This window comes from Bidens hawaiensis, unplaced genomic scaffold (assembly GCF_021521415.1).
Source record: "Bidens hawaiensis isolate Kalapana, Puna unplaced genomic scaffold, B.hawaiensis_p1.1 tig00046281_1, whole genome shotgun sequence".
Classification (NCBI taxonomy): Eukaryota; Viridiplantae; Streptophyta; class Magnoliopsida; order Asterales; family Asteraceae; genus Bidens; species Bidens hawaiensis.
In genome coordinates this window covers 10,495-33,702 of record NW_027498267.1, presented here as the reverse complement: position 1 = coordinate 33,702, position 23,208 = coordinate 10,495, and the positions used below count along the sequence as shown (strand labels likewise).

Genomic DNA, 23,208 nt, shown 5'->3' with positions numbered 1-23,208 from the left:
TTATAACCCAGGTAGCTTCGGGGTATCCAGATCTAAGCTAAGGTGGCTCTTAAGCTCGTTTTTGATTTATTAAACACCCGATTAATGATAGATCTATATTCAAAAGACTCATTCGGCATATCGGGGCTGCGGTGTCGGGTTCTAAAATGTTGTGTCAGCTGAGATAAATGATTTCTTACATTCGGTTACTCTTGGACCGTTGAATAGAATAGTGTAGAGAGTGTTTGGCTTAATGTGTTTTTTGATAGTGTAGGCTAAGTTGTAGAATGATGGAGATGGAAAAGATGGGTATGTTTGGTTGAAAGGAATGGAATGAAGGGGGAATGGAATAGGAGAAGGAATGGAATGGGAAATGAAATGGATCATTACCATTCCTTTGTATTGTTTGGTTTAGCACATGGGAATGAAATGAATAATTAATTAATATTGTTTGGTATCCGAAAAAAAATTTAGGATTGAAATAGAAATAATAAATATATTCCTATCCCAAAATATATATATTTTTACAAAAAAAAAAAAAAAAAAAAACTGAAATGGTGACAGTGGTGGTAGCTCTGGAGATGAAAATGGTGGTGGCGGTGGCGACGGTGGTGGTGGTGGTGGCGGTCAGGCCTCGGGGGTGGTGGTTGTGGTGGTGGTGGTGGTCAAGCGATGGTAGCATTAGTAGTGATGGCGGTGGTAGGGTGGTGATGACAGTGGTGGTGGCGGTTATGGTCGGGTGGCGACGGTGACAATGGTTTTCGTGGTTATGGTGATGATGGTGGCGGTGGTAGCTTTGGTGGTAAGGTGGTAGTGGTGGAGGTGATGGCGACGGTGGCGGTCAGGTGGTGGTGGCGGCGACGGAGGTGGTGGTGGTGACGGAGGTGGTAGTGGTCAGATGATGGTGGTGGCTATGGTAGTGGTGGTGGTGGTTGTTAGATGATGGTGTTGTTGAGAAAGTAGGTTGAAGGAGGAATGGAATGAAGAAAAAAAAAGAAGGGGGTGGGAATGAATGGTTTTGATGGAATGGGATTCCATATGTAATGGATGATTCCATTCCATTGTGTGACCAAACACCTCTTATTTCATTCTCACGTAATGAATCATTCCATTCTGCCTATCATTACTGCATAACAAACGCTACCTTAGGTTTAAAAGGTATTTATACTCATTAAGCCCATGAACCTTAGGCTCATCTTATCTTAAGTCCATGATTTAATCTAATTCTATTTATTTTTGTCTACCATCCTTTTATCATTATAATTATATTATTATTATTATTTTTCTATAAACTAAAATTAGTTCTTCAAACGTAAATAATATTTTAATATTATTCATAGAACTTCAGGATGTTACACAACTCGTTAGTAAATTAAGTTAACATAGCTAAGTAATAACTGATCTAGTGGTGTTAATTAACTAGAAAAGGTGGTTAAACTAACTTAACCAAGCTAACGAGGTTAGCTAAGTTAACTTAGGTAATAGGCCATGTTAATGGAATCTGTCTAATTTTCTAACCAAGTTACCCATAATTAACTACAGCTAATCGAACTGTTTACTAACTTAAAATTGATAGTTGCTTTAACCAGGTTGGCCATACTATGTTATTTTAATGACTTCGACTAATCAAGTTAACGTTTTAACCTAGATGGCTGGACTTGCTAATTATTAAAAAAAGAGAGAACTTCGGTTTTGGTCAATGTGGTTTCTTAAAATTATCAATTTTGGTCTAATAGTTTATTTTTGGCTTCTATAGTACAATAGTTTTCAATTAACTATCAATTTTAGTTCAACCTATTAACGTCATCCACCAACCGTTAGTTAATATGACTTTGAGGGGCTTTTCTTATATTTTTCACAAACTTTTAATTCATATGCATATATCTTTTATGCAGTTGTATATTTATTTATATATATTTGAATACTTTTAATTTTACTTTTTTATCGCCGTAATAGAATCTAGGCTTTAAAAAATAGAATATCTTTTTAAATTCCATTTTAATTTTACACTTCTGCAAACTATAAATGATTTAGATAAATTAATTTTTCTACTTTTATTTCTCGGCGGTAAAAATTAAGAGCATATATATTTTTTATACTGTTTATTTTACTTTTAAATTGAAGGAGGGTTTTTAAAAATATGTTTATTAATTTGAATTCTTGGTTCGTATTTTTTTCTCGAACAACTAAATTTTTATACTTTATAGAGTTTGAAACAATTATTCACCTCTTAATCACCTTACTAGGCAATCAAAATGGGAATGACTTCTTGGTTTGTATTTAATAATGGTACATAATTAAGTTAATTTAATTTAGTTTTAATAAAGATGGGTTATCTTTATTTATACTTGACTAGCTAAATGACATTGATAATTCCAAGGTTTTACTAAATACGTCCTACTCTATTTTCCAGACAAATTTTACATAAACTAAATTAAATCAAGTTAACTATGTAGAAATGCAAATCAAGAATTAAAAAAAAATTGGTTTTCAAAAACCCTCCGTTAATTGAAAAGTAAAAAATATATAAAATAAATATATACTCTTTTATCATCGAGAAAAAAAAGCAGAAACGCTCATTTTTTTTAAGTCATTTGTAGTTAGTAAAAATCTATAATTAAAATCGTATTTCAAAATAAAACTAAAACTAAATACATTGATTTTAAAATTGGCATACTATTACAAATATGAAAAGTGAAAAAAATAAAAATATTTAAATATAGATAAATAAACATACACTTGCATAAAAGCATCGGTTTTGATACAAATATATTTTAGAAAAATAAAAAGTGTATAGATATTTATATATAAACAAATATAAGAAATCATAATACTAAAATATAACAAAAAGTATAAAACTTATATTTAGTAGAAACTCAAATATTCGTATGACTAAAATTTGTGAAAATACAAAAAACCTCTCAAAGTTATATTAACTAATGGTTGATGGATAACGTTATTGGTTAATGGGTTGGACTGATACTGATAGTTAATTGAAACTATTGTACCATAAAATCCTAAAACAAACTATTAGACCAAAATTGATAATTTTAATAAACTAGATGGACCAAAATCGAAGTTCTCTCTTAAAAAAATAACAGAATCCTCTTTAATGAACTGAAGCTCAGTTATTAAGTTGTTAAATGAGTAGGCCCACCAACTGAAAACATTTAAGTTGGGCTCACAAATAGAAGCAGGTTTGGGCTTGTATGAGCCTGCTCGCATAATTGGGTCAAAATAGGCGATTCGCTGCTCGGACTTTTGTGTCTCATTGCTCAGGCCTAAGGCCCGATCGCACACGAGACCAGCTATGGGCTCTAGTGGCTCGTTGCTCGCCAAGCCCAGCTGCTCGCATAGAGTAGCTCGCTAATAGAAAATCGACCTGGGGACGGATTTGATCCCAGGTGCCCTCGTTTGCTCATCTCAACCTTAACCACTCTGCTGCCATGCTCTAGTATTCTCATGAGTTCGTTTTCTCTCTTTTAAACACACAAAGCCCAGACCCCTTTACCATATTCATTAATCATTATCTAGGCTTGATTTTTAAGTAAGTTTAGGGTATGTTTGGTTGAAAGGATGGAATGAAGGGGGAATGGAATGGGAGAAGGAATGAAATGAATAATTAATTTATGTTGTTTGGTATCCGAAAAATTTTTTAGGATTGAAATAGAAATAATAAAAATATTCCTATTCCAAAATATATATATTTTTACAAAAAAAAAAAAAAAAAACTGAAATGGTGACGGTGGTGGTAGCTCTGGAGATGAAAATGGTGGTGGCGGTGGCGACGGTGGTGGTGGTGGCGGTCAAGCCTCGGGGGTGGTGGTTGTGGTGGTGGTGGTCAAGCGATGGTAGCATTAGTAGTGATGGCGGTGGTAGGGTAGTGATGACAGTGGTGGTGGCCAGGCAGTGATAGTGGTGGTGGCGGTTATGGTCGGGTGGCGACGGTGACAATGGTTGTCGTGGTTATGGTGACGATGGTGGCGGTGGTAGCTTTGGTGGTAAGGTGGTGGTGGTGGTGGTGATGGCGACGGTGGCGGTTAGGTGGTGGTGGCGGAGACGGTGGTGGCGACGGAGGTGGTGGTGGTCAGATGACGGTGGTGGCTATGGTAGTGGTGGTGGTGGTGGTGGTGGCGGTGGTTGTTAGATGATTGTGTTGTTGAGAAAGTAGGTTGAAGGAGGAATAGAATGAAAAAAAAAAGAAGGGGGTGGGAAGGAATGGTTTTGATGGAATGAGATTCCATGTGTAATGGATGATTTCATTCCATTGTGTAACCAAACACCTCTTATTTCATTCCCACGTAATGAATCATTCCATTCTGCCTGTCATTACTGCATAACAAACGCTACCTTAGAACTTTATTAAAGAGAAAATGTTACAGAATATTACAAACTTTAACCATTATACTAATTAGGTTACTCTAACTTTATATGTTTCAATTAAGTTACTTACAAACCTTTTTTGTCTCAACTAGGTTACTCGCAAACGTTTATTTATTTATTTATTTATTTTGTCTCATTTAGATTATATGATGAATTACTTGTTATCTTTTTGAATTATTATATCATTTTTTTGGAACGACTTATTATTATATCATTTGACTAAATTAATGTTAGATGAATTTAATTTATTTTTTAGAAGTTAACCTTACTTTTAAGCTTAAATGATAAAAAGTTATTTAGTGTATGAAATTTATAAACTAAATATTTTAATAAAAAGAAGTATTTCTAATAATAACGAAATTGAAATATGGTGCTTTTCGAGAGAACAAACAGACGTAACTTTTTTTATATAATAATAACTAAAAAAACTTGATTTTTTTAATTTGGCATTTTCTTTAATTAATAAAATCCATGTAACTAATTTTAAATTTCATATCATTGATCCACATCACCGTTTACAAAAAATTTTTAAATGAAAAATATGTCACGTTAGCATAATTATCTACCTAAATGATAAAAAAAATGTATAGTTAGTACATATGTGAAACTTGAGTGATCTAAATGAGAAAAAAAATGTGGATAACCTAATTGAGATAAAAAAAAGTTTGCAAGTAACATAGTTGAAAAAAAAAATTCAATAACCTAATTGATACAATGGTAAAAGTTTGTTACTATTTTATAAAGTTGTCCCCTTTATTAAACTATACCACAACTTCAAGCATTCTAGCAATTTCTCAAGTTAAAACTCCAATCCATTAAACAAATTTTAAATCCAAAACATACCTTTAGGAGAATGTGTTCGGGGTCTCGTTCTTGAACTAGCTTGCCTCTTCATAAATCTTTGATGATTCGATTGCAAGGAAATGCTAAACTAGCCTTGAACCTAAGAGAGAGATAGGAAGTTTGTGTGTGTTTCTTGTGTAAACATAATATGGAAAGATTAAGATCTAGGGTTTTAAGAAGATTTAAGGTACGTTCATACGCAAAGCCCATGAACTTTATGCCCACAACCACTCCTAAGCCGATGTTTTATTCTAAGTCCATCACTCAACATACTATTATTTAAATAAATAGATAATCACACACAATTGTAATAAATTTCCTTCATTTATTATTTCGATAAAAGTCGGATGTTACAACCACCACCTCCGGCTGCTACTGCATCGTCACCATCGGAACCGCCCGCCACCACCACCACCATCACGACCTCCGGTTACCACCACCGACTACAACACCACCACTCACCACCACATTTGTATTCAATTCCTTCGACTACCGCCACCATTCCATTTGTATTTCATTCCTTCGTTTTTTCTGACTATCAAGCAACACAAAAGAATGACTCATTTCATTACTTGAAGGTATCACACTAGCCAATGAATTGTAATACTCCATTAAATTCCACCATTCATTTCATCACCCATACCAACCATACACATAGTTTTTTGATATTTAATGTCAATTAGCTAGATTATAACTTGACTATCATTATACATTATAACATTATAAAAACAAAAATAAATAATAGAACTGAACGAGTTTTAATATTATAAAACACCCTTAAAGCATAGTAAGGTATAGAATTTTGTTTATAGGAATGAGATATCGTTGTCACTCTTAAAAAAATCCCAAAGAGAATCACTATTCTCTCTTGACAATTAAAGCATTTCAAGTCGATGGATTAAGATATTGAATAAGTAAACTTGTACATGACGCGTATTTTTAATTGTGCCAAAGACACCTACCTCAACCTTTACATACTTAAAATCATGGCGTGAGTCGGGTCAACCATATAATGTTCATTTGCGAATATATAGTGTCTGATGGCTTATATGAAATTTTTATCAGTTAGAGTTTTTTTTTATTTCTTTTTCTTTCTTATATCTCTTCACACGTAATTAACTTGGTTTTATACATTTAACTCGATATTATAGTGTTAAAAAAAACTTGATTTTATAGGTACCGGACACAAAAGGTTTGAGGATACGAAAGTGAAAATAAATAATTATGAGTAACCAATTTAGTTGCTAATATTTTAATAGGGGATAAAATATTTCATTTTCCGAAACAAAAATATAAAAACTTTGAATATTAATATTTTATAAATTAACTCATTCAAAATCTAAATAAAAATCTTTTTTAAAACCACACAAACTTAAATAAATAAATACATCAACTTATTTATTAAACAAGTTGCGTTATGCCAACATTGACAAGTTACATTAGTCAATCAAAGACTTGTTTAATTTTGCTACGTGTTTACGTTGTGTTTCAGATGGTATCGAATATTATCATAATTAACTAATACACATAAAATGTAATAATATGGAGTTAGGTACAATTCTCCCGGCATTGAAAGAAATAATTTATATCTTCATAACCAAGTCCTCCCTTTCTCCAGTTTTCAGTTTCTGAAAACAAACAGAGTAAATGGAGAAGCTTAAGCTTAAGGTGATTGCATTTCTATCAGAATATTTTGATGGTGCAGTACCGGATAATATACGAGAGCAAATTCTGCTGATTTGGAGTCAGATCAAGGTGTATTTCGTGGTGCCATGTTTGACAATTTTTATGTATATTAATCTGGTGCTGGCAGTCATGTTGTTCACAGAAACGGTTTACATGGCTCTTGTGGTTGCAATTAGCAAATTGTTTGGTAAGAAACCCGAACAACGTTACAAATGGGAACCATTTGAAGATGATGCTGAGCTGGGTAGCTCTGTGTATCCTCTTGTTCTTGTTCAAGTTCCCATGTTCAATGAAAGAGAGGTTCTTGTTTCACAATTGATTTGTTTTTTTGTTTTTTTTATATTTTGTTTTGTTAATTTTTCTAGCAGTTATTAATATATATTTATTATTTGTTTATACAGGTTTATCAGCTTTCCATTGGTGCAGCATGTGGTCTTACATGGCCATCTGATCGTATTGTTATTCAAGTACTTGATGATTCAACTGATCCATTAATTAAGGTTGATAAATTAAATTACAGTTTATTTTGGGAACGTTCGAGCCGGGGGTCTCACCGGAAGCATGGGATAGAGGTAAGGCTGTCTACATCTTACCCTCCTCAGACCCTACCATAGCATTGCTATTGGTGGGATATACTGAGTACGATGATGATGATGATTTATTTTGGGAACGTAACAGTACAAGTTAAGCATATAATATAAAGGTGATTTTTGTATTTTTGTGGTAGGGTTTAGTGGAAATGGAGTGTGAAAATTGGGCAAGCAAAGGAGTAAACATACATTATCAATTTAGGGATAACCGAAAGGGGTATAAAGCCGGGCCCCTGAACGAAGGGGTAAAGCATGATTATGCAAAACAATGCGAGTATGTGGTCATCTTTGATGCTGATTTCCAACCCGAACCTGATTTTCTCACTCGAACGATTCCATTTCTTCATCATAACTATGAACTTGGTCTCGTTCAAGGACGTTGGAAATTTGGTAAAGTTATTATACCCCTAAAACTGATTTTAGTTTTATTTTCTTTTTATTTACACGAACACAAATATAGATATTTGTAGACAAATATCTATATAAAGTGCATAAAGTTGTAATTTATCTATACGAACTCAAAGTTCATAAGTTTTTTAATCTTGTCGTATTTTTATTGTATTTTAAGTATCCAGTCATAAGAGTTAAGTTATCCCGCAAAAACTCATAGAATTATAATATATGAAAAGTCATAATTAATTGACATATGTCAAATGAGGATCAAAGAGAGAAAGGCATAAAAGTAATTACACATATTTTCTATTACAATATGCAAGGCACATCAAATTCCCTAACGTCTATAATTTTTTCATATGATATTTTTAAAAACAACCACTATTATTACAAATTTTTTTTATCTTTAGTATGAAGATGACTTTGTTATATAAATTAAAACAAAAATTACTTCATCGTGTCTTTATGTTTATCATTAAGTCTTTTTTTACGTCATTGTGTTTTTTTAATACTAATAACACTGTTCTGTAATCCAAATATGTAAATATTGATGATAAAATAACACCAAATTATTTAATATATAAAACACAATGATTAATACATATTACACAATAACCTGAAATGTAAAACACAATGGTAAATACGTACCACACCATTACCAGATTCGTAAAACATAATGAAAAATATATATTACACAATAATCTGAACGCAATACACAATTAACACAATACTTTTTTTTCTCAAATTAAGCGTATGTCACATGACAGTCCTGAACAAAAGACAATGAACATAATACAAAAGGACTAAAACACAATGATGAGTAGGATAACACCACAACGATAAAAAAAAGAAGAAGAAGAAGAAGAAGAAGAAAAAGAAGAAGAAGGGAACAAAGACACAATGACGAACAAAAAGACACGGTGACATAATTCAATTTTAATTTTTAATTTGAGTATCAATTGAAAAGTACAATCAGAACTTATAATACAATGCATAGAAAACCTTAATTAAATATTATGACTAACCAATAACAGTGGCGAAGCTTGAAAATATACGTCGAGGGGGCCGGACTCAGTATTTATAAAAAAAATCATAAACTAGAGGGGTGTGGGCTCAAATTTTGGTCGTAAATGGGTAAATTTATACTATGTATAAAAATTTTTGGCCGAAAAAGTATAAATTTACACTACCGAGCAAAAAACGGAGGGGTCGAGCTCAAAATTTCGGTCGAAAAAAGGTAAATTTACACTATGTATACAAATTTTCAGCTAAAAAAGGATAAATTTACACTACCGGGCAAAAAAACTGAGGGGGCAGACTCAAAATTTCGGTCAGAAACGGGTAAATTTACACTATGTATAAAAATTTCGACTGTAAAATGATAAATTTACACTATCGGGAGAAAAAACGTAGGGGGCCGGGGCCACCCCTGGCCCCAATTAACCTACGCCCCTGACCAATAACACAATGTATAACAAAGCCAATTACACACACACACACACACACACACATATAATATATAAACGAAGACATAAAAATCCTACGTGTCGCGATGTGGTCGCTCCCCCTTTTTTGGAGTCACCAGATTTGCTTGATTTATAAATGAAGGCTTCTCATGCATTTGACACGAATTCATGGATTTGAGTCTTACCAAACCCAGATATTCCTTAAACGGGTTATAACATCTCATTAAATTAAAAACTATTCTTACTAAATTATTGTTGTAAAAATCCTATAAAATAGGATATAATAAAAATTAGTATCTTATTTACTTAAAAAAAGATATGTATTATTTTAATTAAAAAACCAATTTGATAGTAAAAAAAATAAACGGGTCTTGAGTCTAATCAAACCATAAGTATATTATTAACTTTCATAAATATTATTTATAATTAAAAAACCAATTTTATAAATAAATATTAGAACAAACAATGTAAAACAACCCCCCGTTATACGGGGGATAAAAACTAGTGTGTATATATATATAGGTATATATAATGGTTCAGGAAAGAAGTAATATTAATCAATGGTTCAAAATAAAATGGCAAACTTGTAATTAATTAACCATGTTTTAATGAAAAGGTTAGTATAGTCATGATTTTAAAGTCAAGATTATTAATCACATTTTTTATTTTTATAAATCCATTTTTCAAATTATAAGTATTGTGAATTAAAAATCATTTTAGTTAAATATCTATCTTCATTCATTATTCGCCAAATACTATATTCATGTATAGCCTACACAGATACATGTAGTGTGTTGGTAGTATTACGAATGTGTATGGAAATTTTACAAGTGTAGATTATTAGTATTTTTGTCGTTTATTAAATTTAATTTATTATGTGTAAAATAAAAAAATAATTTATTTTACTATGTGTAGGTTTATACATGTACTGTGTAGGTAGTCCCATATTGCCTACATAGATTTTTAGTTTTGTGTAGGTTTACAAATTGCCTTGCTATTTCCTTTCATTTTCACCAATAAATAACTAATGTCAACCTATACATAACTCAGATTTATGTATACAAATTGTTAGTTCATCGTTATTTGTGTTTTTCATCGACACATAACTTTCATTTTCACAATTTATTTGTTCTTTTCACCAACACACTTTCATTTTCGCCATATGTTTGTGACTTTTAGTGTAGGACTACAATAAAGAACGGTTAATCGTTATGATGGTATTATCACATAAAGTTTTATATGTTATAAGATTTGTGTAGGAAATTAGGAAATTATGTAGGCATATAATTGAAATCATAGATACAATCTATATTTTGCTCGTTGTATGTGTAGGTAAACACAAGTTTATTTCTTATGTGTAGTAGTTACTATGAATTTATTAGTTATTCCATGTAGGTTGATTTGGGGATAAATACGAAAATAAATTTGGTTGTTTTAATTTATTTGACAGAATTACAGATATTGTCCTTTATGTTTGCACTAAATTTCAATGGTTGTCATTTATCTTTAAAAGTAACATAATTTGTACTTTACGTTTTAAAATGTTACAGAGCTTGTCCTTTAGCCCTAACCCAGTTAGTTTTTCTTGTTAAGTCTGGTCATGTATGTGCCTTGCACATCGGGGAAATTAGTAATTTCACCCATTTATTAATAAAACATTTTAATAAGTAAATCCATTTCTTACTATCACACCTCTCTCTCTCTCTCTCTCTCTCTCCTGCAAATTAAACCGACCACCATCCTCATCCCTACCCACCTCACACCACCATCCAACCTCCGGTAACCACCACCGTCTCTGCAACCCTGGTCGCCACATCCAGATACGCGATTCGAGACACTAAGATTCAACTATGTTTTCACATCTCATATCAATTTCATTCCACAACAATGGCAAATTCGAGCTTTAGTGGTGATCTTCGGATTCCTTGACGCCTCATTTGCGTCCATCTTCTTATGTACGCCATCAACCTCAAATTGGTTATTAGTTTATGATTTTGTGATGATTAAATCCCATGATTGTTACAGATTTGGTGAAAGTTGAAGTGGATTTGACAGTGTGCGTGCGTGTGTGTGTGTGTAAGGGGCTAAGTATGGACAGTGAAGAGCGAACATGGTGATGAAATTGATTGTATGTGTGGCGGAACTTGTGATGAAATTGATTGTTACTTACAAATACTTTGAATAAATGGTGGATAGCACCATGTATAAGCCTCTCCAAAACTCCAATTTCCCAATCGGTTTCTTGAATTAAACAACTTTCATCTCTTGGGTAACCAAACAATTCACAGCATCACCATTGTCCTCTACGGTTTTTACTTCTTCTATTGATTCACACTTTGTTTTAGCTTCTTTATTATACAATGTCTAATTGAAGTTTAGAACCACCATGATGATGGTGGGTTTGATTTGCAGAAGAAGAAAGGGTTTGAGAGAGAGAGAGAGAGAGAGAAGGGGGCTGGGGGATGAACATTGTTACTTATACAAATGTTTTTTTAATAATTGGGTGAAATTACTAATTTATCCCCATGTGTAAGGCACACTTAATGAGAAAAACTAACTAGGATAGGGCTAAGTGACAACCAATGTAATATTTTAAAACGTAAAATACAAATAATGTTACTTTTAAAGATAAATGACAATCATTTAAATTTAGTGCAAACATAAAGGACAATATCTGTAACCTTGTCTAATTTATTTGGATATTTAAAACAACTAGAACATTATCTACAAAAAGGAAAAATAATAAATTATTATACAGTAATACAAAAAACAAAAATAGAAAAGAATAATATAATTTGTAACTTATATGAAATCTATATTAGTTACCAAAAAAGAATATATAGAATTATGTTTAATTTCCCCTTATAATATAATAAATAGAAAAATAAAAAAAAATTCTGATTGATTTAATTGATTTCTCACATCTCTCACAATAGCATGATTTCTCTCCTGAACATAAACACACACATATACACACACACACACATACATATATATATATATATATATATAATTTGGATTATTTTAGAAGTGTTCTTATGGTGAGAAGTGCGAGAAGAGATTCTAACCAATCAATATTTCTTATTTAATTTTGGATTATTTAATTGTAGAAGTAATTAGTAAAAAGTTTAGGAGTTTATTTTGGTAATTAATACTAATTAATGTTAAGTTACAAGTAACTATAAATTTTTTTTATTTTCTAATTTGATTTAATATTCAAAAAATACATAAAACAAAACAACCATACTCATACTACAAAAAAATTACATTAACCATCATAAAAACAAATACCTACACAAATCATAATATTAACCTACACATAAAAAAACTAGTTCATATTATAACCTACACATATCACATTAATACATGCATATAACTAGTTCATGGTAACCTACACAAATCACAATATTAACCTATATATACAAATTTCATTACTTCATGTTATAGCCTACCCATTTGTATTTACCTACACAGATCACAAAATTAACCAACACAAACAAAACATGTTCATGATATCACATATAATTAATAGTATTAACCTAAACTTGTAAAATATTCGCAACGTAGGAACACACCATGTTATTTATTTTTATTATAATAATTCTATAATCTAAATTTTATGTGTAGGCAATACGAGTTATGTGTAGGTGAATATTATTTATATATAGGTGAAAATAAAATGAACTAGCAATCTGTGTAGGTGAATATGAGTTATGTGTAGGTGAATATTAGTTACGTGTTGGTGAAAACAAAAGAAACAAAATTTGTGTATATGAAAATAAGTTATGTTTGTAATACGAGTTAATTTTAGATAAAATAAAAATAACTAACAATTTGTATAATTAAACATGAGCTATATGTAGATTATTGTGTTACTTGTGTACGTGATCAAGTAATTACAATTTACCTACATATACATTTATTTTCATATGTAGGTACGTAAAAGAACATTCAAATAAATCTTATAAAACCATGAATGAAAAATTTTTTCTCTCGATTATATTTCATTAAAATTATTGTAGAGGATTTTTTATATAAAAGTCAATTTAACTTTTCTAAAATTTGTAACTTTCTACAAGATTTAATATGAAGAATAATCTAGGAGTAATTAATTAGGGAAATTAATGTTTTGAACAACTAGGGGATAATCAATGGTTGATATCGACTTCCCGCACTTCTCGCTATAATATCACTTCTCGCATGATCTATCCCCTATATATATATATTTATATATATATATTTATATATATATATATATATATATATATATATATAAATAAATAACAATAAGATGCTCATATTAAAGATTAAAAAAAACTTGTTATTATGTTGAATTTTTCTTTTAAATTTGTCGTCTAAAAAAGTTTTAGACGTTTTAAAGTGTTGAGTGAATTAACATGTATTTTGCATGTTTATAGAAAAAGTCAACCAATAAGATTTTTTTATTTATGTCATTTTATTCAATTTTTCCTCTTAAATTATTCACAATCATTCAAATTTTAAATATACAATCAATAAACTAGATTGCTTCTCATATTTCTTAATTTTATGGTCATTTGTAGTTTAATCTAATCCAAATCGGCAAATTTCAATTGACTATTAATAATATTGTTAAATGAGATTTGAAATGATTAACGCATTTTTAATCACAGATTCATTGACTTTTGTATTATGTTATGATTTTTCTATCTATAGTTTATAGATAGAAGTAAAATGATTTATACTCATTTTGTTGGGATGGTAAGACGACGAAGGTGCAAAATACAAAGTTAACACTTCAACAATATTTAATTTAACCGTTAAAAAGGAAAGCTTTAAAAATAATAAAATTAGAATGACACAATAAAATGAAATAAATATTGTTGTTGCAACAATTTTTTTTATTATTATATAACTCTAGGTTAAATACCCATGTTATATACGGGTTAGACAAATAATATTTTTATTTTAATGAATGATGATATATATGTATTATAAAGCAAACAAAAAATACAAATTATAGAAAATAAGGAAACATTTATTTTTGGTCAAATCTTAAATATATATAAACGAAACCTTTAAAATCCTGGTTGCTCCTTACATTCTCTTAAGTTACCAGATTGCTTTATTTGTAAATGGATTTATCTCATGCATTTGACCTATATTCACGGGGTTGGTTCTTACCAAACCCAGATAACCCTTAAACGAGTTATAACATCTCATTAAATTAAAAATTAATCTCACCAAACATATGATATGAAAATCCTATAAAATAGGGACATACTAAAAATTAATATCTTTTTTATTTAAAAAAAATACTATTTATAATTAAGAAACAATTTTGTAGTAAAAAAATAAGCTGGTCATGTGTCTCACCAAACCCAAATATCTTTTAAATCGAGTTATAACATCTCATTTATTTGGGAAACCATTTCATCATCAAACCTTAAGTATATTATTAACTTTCTTACAATAAATAAAATTAAAATCCATAAAAATATATAAATATTAGAAACGAGTAATGTAAACAATCCACGTAATACGGGGGGATAAAATCTAGGATATTATAAAGAAAACCAAAACATATACAAAGAAGCAATAAAAACTTTTGATTTTAAAATATAATATAAGTATTACATAAATTTTAATCTCACGCCATTTCTCAACATTATTCCATATCTTCTTAGCAAACTCTCGATTCCAAAACACATGATCCAATTGCTTTTTTCAAACACACAAGTCACATCACATATTGTGTTATAAATCCATCTAAATAACACATTACACATAAGAAAATAAAATTTTGAGGACAAATGATTGAACATAAAATCTACATATTTATATTTACAACGCATGGGCTTGCAGTAGAAATATAATCACCCATTAAACAAAAATCATGACACAAATCTAACATCACTTTTGCAGGTGTAGATTTGACATATACAAGTTTGAGTCAATTTTAGGTTGGGCCCTTCTTATTTACGGCTTGACTCGTTTAACTTATTTACTTTTTATATTATATTTTTAAAATTATTTTATGTAATAAATTATATATGTTTATATCAGATTGGGCTAATGATGCGGCGTGTGTGTTGCGGTTAAAATATAAGAGAATGGAGTTTTAGCTTTTGCACGAGATCGTGTTTTAAATTTATAAAAGTGAATTTTACTAAGACTAAACACACACAAAACAGGCAAGTGTACCTATCGTATATGTGAATAGTATTGGTAAGAACCAAGTATCGATCCGTGGACACAAATGTTTCGAATAATGAATCGTCGTTTTACTTTAATCGGAGGTTTTAATCATTTTGGGGTTTATTTTTAAACTTTTTATAAAATATAAATACTTATATATAATAAAGAAGAGAGTTTCTAAGTGAGTAATTCAATTATATGAAGGTTTACCATCTAATATCAAGGATCCACTCCATTAGTCCTTGATGATTATTAAATGAACATGTGATAAACTTGTCATAATAATATATGATAGAATAGTTCTTCATTTCTAAGCGAACATATTATATGACATAAAAGAAAGTAACATGCGAATTTAAAGTCCATCATTTCCTAATGTCATGCTACAACGAGAATGTCAATTTAAGTAGACAAGTAGTTTGGTATAGTAGAACGATTATGATTGACTTCGATTTCTCAAATACCATTTCTAACAACTTCGAGTGGTTGTAGTTAACTCACACAACCTCCCCTTGGTTGATTTAATTAGATTATAAGTACACATTCCATTAACATATGATTTATTTAACTAGTATGATAACCTAAGCAATCATGTTAACAATGTTATTTCAGAATTATCAAAACTAGAGAAATAGATCATAGCTTATATCTCATCATTTCTAAGTACAACATTAGGATCCATACTTTATCTTGAATAAAGTATCAAAGTATACTTTTTTACCATTTATAGTTTCCAAGAACATGAATTACCATGAATGATTATAAATCATCAACCTTGATGTATTGAATTAAAGTGATAAAACATTTATTCATCAATGGATAATTGCAATATAACCATGTACTATACCAAACTAAACCACATGTTTCATGTAATCATCAAGTAAAACAAAGTTTCTCCATAGATTATAGATGGTAAATGGAGTTTAGCTCATAATGAGCATTGTTATGAACATAAAAAGAGATGACGATAACAAACACATGATTAAACTAGAACAATCTAACCAAATGTGGATGAATATCCCTTCTTAGTGATGGATTATGATGGTGTTGATGATGATGGATGATGATGATAACCTCCAAGCCTTCAACTACTCACTAGATCTTCAATATGAGTGTAATGTGGGTGTTGTTATAAGTGAAAACCGTATAGAACTATACTTCAAGCACACTTCTAAAATGCCACAAGAGCCTCTATTTATAGGCTCTCTGGAGGTAGAAGCACGGCCCCGTGCTTTATTAAGCACGACCTTGTGTCCACGTGTCCCAGTTGCATGTTGTCAGATCGTACATGATGACTCACCACGGGGGTGTGCTTTCAAAGGCACGCCCTCGTGCCTTTATTGACATGTGCTTCAATTCTTTTTGTCTTTATCTGGAGATAACCACGGCCTCGTGGCCAAAGAGGCATGGCCCCGTGCTTTTATTGACATGTGCTTAAATTCTTGTGGATTTTTTTCTTTTCTTGTTTCCAGGAGCATGGAGGCGTGTTTCTTAAGGCATGGGGGCGTGTTTATTGTTTTTATTGTGTTTTCTTCCATTTTTCTTCGCCTTTTCGCTTGTTTCTTCGTTTGAGGCTTGGGTTCACCTAAAATTACATTTTATTAAGATAAGTAGCCTTCTGTGCTATATTATTTGATAGAAGTTGCAGTTTTTAGAGATTATTTGATGCTTAAAAGATGTATAATTTTACATACATTAGCTAAAAAATGGTATAACCGGTTGAACCGGGTTATACCGGAAGGTTCAACCGGTTAAATAATTTACATTATAATTCAGGTCATATACAACTTCAATTTAAAAATAACCCAAAGTAAATGATTTAATAACAAAAAATAATACAAAAGTTAATCCATATTAAAAAAATAGTACAAAAGCACTCAATTTAAAAAAAAATTTGTTTTAAAGTTTATACGTTTGAATGTTAAATGTTGTGTTAAAAGTAATTTTGAATAAATATGGGCCGCAATAAAATTTCTCGAAATTAAACCGGTTTGCGGGTAAAATCCGATATTCTAGAAAAAATAAACGTTGGTACGATATTCTAGCAAACCGGTCAAAATACCGGACTCAAAATACAAGCATGTTGTGTGAAATCCGATTTAACCGGTTCAATTGGCTGACTTAAACTGGTTTTTAAAACACTGATTTATACTATTTCCAGTCCAGTGTGAATAACACCAACCATCTGTTAAATTATGAATTGCATAATGATTTAAAAATTCTAAACCAATAATCAACCGAGTTAAAAAACCGGACATAATAACAAAATTATTGTAACACATCATATTTGGAATTATTGCTTTACGTTCACAAGTTTGACAGATGGTTGGTGTTATTCACATTTTACGATTAAGATCCATACATTATAAAATTAAATTAAATTAAATGCAATTAAAAAGAAACTAGATTTTATAGCCCTCGCATTGTTCGGGTTTGGGTCAAGCTTTTATATCCTGTGCGTTGCGCAGGCTTATGATAACAATCAGGGGTGGACCACACAGGTCCGATCGGGGTCCCGGGACATCGATGTTTTTAAAAATTACTTAGAGACGGTATATTAAATTTTGTAAGGACCCCATAGAAATTAATACTTGGAACCCATACTTTTAGGATTGAACTGGTACAGTGGAAAGTCCATTGTTTTACTTGTGAAAGGTTGTAGGTTCAAGCCTCACCATACTCCTTTTTTGTTGTTTTTTTAATATCCTAGTCTTAGTTATTCAGTTAGGGTATTTGTGCTTTTTGTTAGTTTCTCTCATATAGTCATTATCACCATGCAACATATATAATGTTAACATGGATTTTGCATATTCTTTTATTATTTACCTTATGTATGTATATTATAATTAATCATTTATTTGTGTTAGAGTTATTTTTTCATGTTTTGGTCAATTATGTAAGACCATATATATAGATTACGTTCATGTTTTTCGGGTATGAATTAAAAGTGTATGTTTCATCTAGTTTCTAATTTAGATTCTTTCTACTTACTCGTTTCCAATGACACCATAGTTCCGTGTTTTATTATGTTCCTCGCCTCGACCCGACCCGAATAACGACCGACCCGAAAAATTTTGTAAACCGAAAAAATTGGGACCCCATTGACAAAAAATCCTGGGTCCGCCACTGATAACAATAAAATTAACTACAACTTCTAGCTAGAGTAATGCTAAATATAGTTGACTAAGAACGCCAATTGTAAAAGTAATATTGAATCTCTTAACTCGCGTTCTTACATATTCATGTTCTTACATATACCATTTTGTTACAAAAAAAAATTGATTCTAATAGTCTAACTTTACAATAAAATGAACTGACTTTGACTTCAATCTGCAACATAACTTGCAACCAATTTCTAATACTGCAATTTGCAACCCCTCATCAACAGAAACTTAACCATCCATCTCAAGGCCAAATCTTGGATTTTTTTTCATGTGATGAATGATTTAACAAAATATTTAATTGTGCAAGCTACTGCTTGTGCCTAATATCTGAGTCTTTCTTTCACATATTCAAGACGATCACCTGCAAAAATTGGTATTCACTGTTATGTAATAATTAAAAAGCATAAAACCCTTTCTGACCCGTTATTAACCAAAAACAATCTACCACTGTTATGTATATATTAAATCTTCCTTTCACTTCGATTATGACCTAGAGTCGGAGAACCAATTTATGAGATTTCTAAATCAAGTGAAATAGATATTCAGTGACTCAACATCAAACATCAAACATCTAATGCGAATAGACGCCCAAATTTAGTTTAGAATACCAAAAAATACATAAAAGGTATGTTTTTTTTTCTTCTAATAAAAATCAACATGTAAAGCGGTCTCAGATGAGCTTCTGGTCATTATCACGGACTCGAGCCACCAATTTTCACGACCTATAAAACGGCTCAAAATGTAAATTAAATTACTTGAGGCTCATATCTCTGCTATGGTTGCAACATAATTTGTCATGCCAAGTAGCGAAGCATCATTATAGCCTAAAATCAACAGATACACCATCACCCACTTCCATTCTGAACAAAGTACAACTTGGCGTCGTCACGGTTGCAACCGAGGTTGCCATGCCAAGTAGCTGACCACCATCATCGCCGACTAAAAAGAGAGAAATAAACCAAACCTTGCTACGCCACGATCAGAGATCACGATGTTGTTCGCAAACAAACTAAAAACCGAAATGTTTATAAAAGTCAAATCTTCAACAATACTTGAAGTCCAATAGTCTATGACACATTTAACATGGGTAAAATTTGAGTTTTTGAGTCACACATAACCACAAATGTACACCGCAAATCATTAACTCATTCCACTACACCACATTAGTATACTACTACATATTAGTTGCCCATGGCTAACCAATCAACATGGCCACCGGACCGCCACCTCCATAGAAAAAACAATTGAATCACGTAAAGGCCATGAAACAACAAACTCGTAAGTCCAGCTCTTTCAACCAATGAACTTCACATTAACACGTAGAGCATCCACATATAAATGGAAATTGTACCAACTTAAGAAGAAAGAATTACAACATTTATAAGCTCAAACTCATATACCCATCAATGTCACACCCCGGCTTAGGGCCTAGGCGTATGACCAATAGTTGGTACTTGTTTTGTAAATACATCAGAGTTGCGGTTTATTTTAGCGGAAGACTTTGGTTATAATAAAATATTAATTTATTTGAAAACTTCGCGATAATAAATACCCGAGTATTTAATTTATAAATCATGTTTATAATATTTTAATAATTTAAAATTGAGTCATCTCTACCTTGCGAGCGTCTAACTCCATGAATGGCTATAATTCATTGCTACCTATACTAATATGTTTCCCTGCAATGTGGGGAAAAATATGTCAGCGATGTGCTGGTGAATCGTTGACTCTAAAAAAATGTAAATTACCGTTACAATACATATATAGTTTTCTTGACAAGCTAAACGGAAATATTTCTACTTCCAGTATTTGTACCACTACCCTACACACACAGAAGTTCTCAAAGCCACGTAGCCCCTAATGGAGAACTGGTTATGACTGTTAGCCCGCAGCCACGTAGCATTTGACTGTTTAGGCTGAACAGTTATGTTTGGATCCAGACTAGGGCTCTAAACGAGCCGAGTCAAGCCGAGCCAGAGTGTGCTCGAGCTCGAACTTAATCGAGCTGGCTCGAGCTCGGCTCTTTTTTTTTATCGAGCTGAAAAATCGAGCTCGAGCTCGGGTCATTTAAAGCTCGAGCCGAGCCAGTCTCCTTTAACTTTTTTGAATTTTTTTATTTTGAATTTTTGAATTTTTTAATTTCTTATTTTACAAATTTTGATATATAAAAGATAAAAAAAATATAATTTTAACATACATATTATAAAAAATTAATAATTAGAACTTTATATGTTTTATTTTTGTTATTATTTTATAAGGTTTTAGGTATCGAGTGACTAATATATGTATAATTGTGATATTATTATATATAGATATTATAATTTAGGGTTTAATCTAAACGAGCCAACGAGTCGAGCCAAAATCGAGCCGACCCTGGCTCGAGCTCGGCTCGTTCAGAAATCGAGCCGATCGAGTTAAACCGAGCTCATTTAGAATTGAGCTTTTTCTAGCCGAGCTTTTTTCAAGCTATTTTCATCACTAAAGTTAATGATACAAAAGAATTAGAAACTTACTTGTTTAATGGTTGCGTAACCGATTTAATGTTGCAGTGAACGCAAATGATTGCTTAATGACAAGATTGGAAGAGATGTCACTTAACTACCTTTTCAAAGTGGAGCAAGAATATGGCTCGATTAGTTTCGCATTCTTTGGATTTAATGGTAACCAAACTCCTACCTGCCTGTATTTAGTTAATTAATTGCTGAATAGTTCATCACTAATTGTTGCACACAATTATAGACACTGAGTGTGGTAACTTTGCGGCTTTAGACATTATTAATAATATAAACTGTATTCAAGTTCTGCTTCTTGTAATGGAAACTAAATTGAAGTGGTGTTCTATATTTCTGTTTCCTTAGGGAGTGCTGGTGTTTGGCGAATGGCTGCACTTGACGAGGCTGGGGGGTGGAAGGACCGCACCACGGTAGAAGATATGGATTTGGCGGTCCGAGCTAGTCTCAAAGGATGAAAATTCTTATACATTGATTCACTAATGGTAAAGTGCCTTAGTTTTCTAGATCATAAAAAGTTAGTGACAAAGGAAGTTTGAATGTTTTCATATTTGTACGTTGATGCATAGGTTCAAAACGAACTGCCAAGTGTATTCGAAGCATACCGTCACCAACAACATCGTTGGGCTTGTGGTCCAGCTAATCTTTTCAGAAAAATGGTTTTCGAGATCATGAGAAATGAGGTATCATTTTATTTACCATTTCTCTTTATTACTTTATTTTGTTAATGGATTTATGTCACTTTTTTTTTACGTGTTGTCTAGACAGTGACATGGTGGAAGAAGCTATATATTTTGTATAGTTTCTTCTTTATCAGAAAGGTTGTAGCTCATATTGTTGCGTTCACGCTCTATTGTGTGGTTTTTCCTGCAACCATATTGATACCGGAAGTCGAGATTCCAAGATGGTTTATGATATATATTCCAACTGTCATCACGTTTGTAAATGCAGTAGGAACTCCCAGGTAAGTCTTAGTTCTCAGATCATTCATGACTAGCCATTTCACTATAAATCAATGAGCGTCCTTGCTTCATGTTTCATATGCAGGTCTTTCTATTTGTTAGGGTTTTGGGCTCTCTTTGAGATTGTCATGTCCCTTCACCGGGCTAAGGCCATATTTATCGGACTTTTTGAGACTCAAAGCATGAACGAATGGGTTGTCACCGAGAAACACGGAGATGTTTCCAAGGTCAAAGCAACAGCCCAACAAATTCAACCTTGGTTTAAAATTGGTGAAAGGTACGTCATAGGTCAAGCATGGGTTCTATTAATGTCCTTTTTATCTCATGTTATACATGTGTTAATAACAACACTAAATTTTAGAAATATCTATAAACTAAATATTTTATGCATGGGCGCATTTGACAGGATTCTTATACTAGAGGTTTGCGTGGGATTTGCCCTCTTTGGACGTGCTTGCAACGATCTTGCATATGGGAAGTACCACTACTACATTTACCTTTATTTACAGGCTATAGCCTACATCATAATGGGTTGCGGTTATATTGGCATTCGTGTTCCCAACTCTTAGCAGCTGGCAATATGTTACTGTATTATTCTCCACTTTTTTCATCACTTTTCAATTGCACGTACATCTGAATCATTACTACATTATATTATGGTTATGTTGCATGATTTATGTCATTTGTTGTGAACGTGAGACTAAGGGGTGTGGGGGCTTTAGTGGGGGCTCCAACCAATAATATTATGACGTGTGGCAGAGAGAGAAACTGGATAAGGAGGGTGTTGGAGCCCCCGTTGGAGCCCCTGACCCCTGGTGTGGAGGGGCTCCAGCGAAATTTTTTTTTATTTTTTTTATAAATATATTCAAATAACATATTATTAAAAAAACACATAAAATATTAAAAAAACACACATTAATAAAAAAAAACACATTAATATCTAAAATTCAAATTACAAAAAAAAAACATACTAAAAATTAAACAAACAATAATACTTAATAATAACACTAATCTAATACAAGATCATCGGGTCGCCTCGCCCACAAATGTTCAAC

The 23,208-nt window shown here is 31.7% G+C and overlaps 1 pseudogene across 1 annotated transcript; it reads left to right on the top strand.

Annotated features, from left to right (window-relative positions):
* The first annotated feature begins 6,847 nt into the window (after positions 1–6,847).
* On the top strand, positions 6,848–22,727 carry LOC143596359 (glucomannan 4-beta-mannosyltransferase 9-like; annotated as a pseudogene). Its single transcript, XR_013146694.1, has 9 exons — positions 6,848–7,191; positions 7,293–7,391; positions 7,619–7,871; positions 21,231–21,341; positions 21,540–21,676; positions 21,761–21,874; positions 21,956–22,155; positions 22,239–22,430; positions 22,560–22,727. The product of XR_013146694.1 is annotated as a glucomannan 4-beta-mannosyltransferase 9-like (transcript).
* Positions 22,728–23,208: the final 481 nt, after the last annotated feature.